General features: G+C 38.7%; 1 non-coding gene across 1 annotated transcript; it reads left to right on the top strand.

Annotated features, from left to right (window-relative positions):
* The first annotated feature begins 482 nt into the window (after positions 1 to 482).
* Positions 483 to 589, top strand: LOC143941493 (U6 spliceosomal RNA). The gene has a single exon (XR_013264184.1). It is a non-coding gene; the product is annotated as a U6 spliceosomal RNA (small nuclear RNA).
* Positions 590 to 981: the final 392 nt, after the last annotated feature.

Consider the following 981-nt stretch of genomic DNA (forward strand, 5'->3'; position numbering starts at 1 on the left):
TCCCCCAAAAATAATAATAAGCTGCTACCATAAAACATATAACCACATAAAAACAATAAAGCAAAAAAGTCCTTCACTCTCTGGCAGTTAGTTGATGGAAAAAAACAAGAGAATAGCAGTTTGTCTCAATGTCATTTGGTACATAATAGTGTCCTTTATTCACAGAAAAAAGTGCCTCCACAAAGTAATCACAGCATCCACTTCTAGATATCCACTCTCTTCACCTCGGTGCAAATGGTAACCACCACTCCCCACAAGACACCACACTCACCAGACATTGTTGCCTCTCATTTTACTGATTGGCATAAGTCGCATAAACTGCATAGGCTTTTCCTCTCTATGTATATCTTCCAGTTCGGGATATTCACTTCCACTAAAGCTCAAACAAAATAGTCCACAAAGCGAGATCCCATACAAACACTTTATTCCATAAAAAAAACTACAGACTAAAAAACACTCACAAAGTTAGAAATAATAAATACGTCCTCGCTTCGGCAGGACATATACTAAAATTGGAATGATACAGAGAAGATTAGCATGGCACCTGCACAGGGATGACACGCAAATTCGTGAAGCATTCCATATTTTTAAAGCTTATACTGAGGCACTGGAAATCAGAAGAACCACCGGCGGTGAGAAAATGGCTGAAACAAATGGATGATACTATTAGATTAGAGAAAAAAAAAAAAAAAATTATATATATATATATATATATATATATATATATATATATATATATATATATATATATACACATGGGCAGTGTCATGTCACCTGAGACCAGGTGACAGATGCACTCCATAGGAATCAGAAGTGCACCGCTAAGATAGTGGACCCTAGGACTGACTGCTGTGGATTGTACCCAGGGAGGTTCAGGAAGCAGGTCTACTGGATCATTAACACAGATCCCAGTTGGAGCTAGAGCATAGATTCCCCAGGGTGCGGAGTCTAAGAGCCAGCGGGTATTCACCAGAGCCTCTA

This window comes from Lithobates pipiens, unplaced genomic scaffold, assembly GCF_037356315.1.
Source record: "Lithobates pipiens isolate NorthernLeopardFrog02 unplaced genomic scaffold, aLitPip1_a1.2 Scaffold_3, whole genome shotgun sequence".
NCBI classification, from domain to species: Eukaryota; Metazoa; Chordata; class Amphibia; order Anura; family Ranidae; genus Lithobates; species Lithobates pipiens.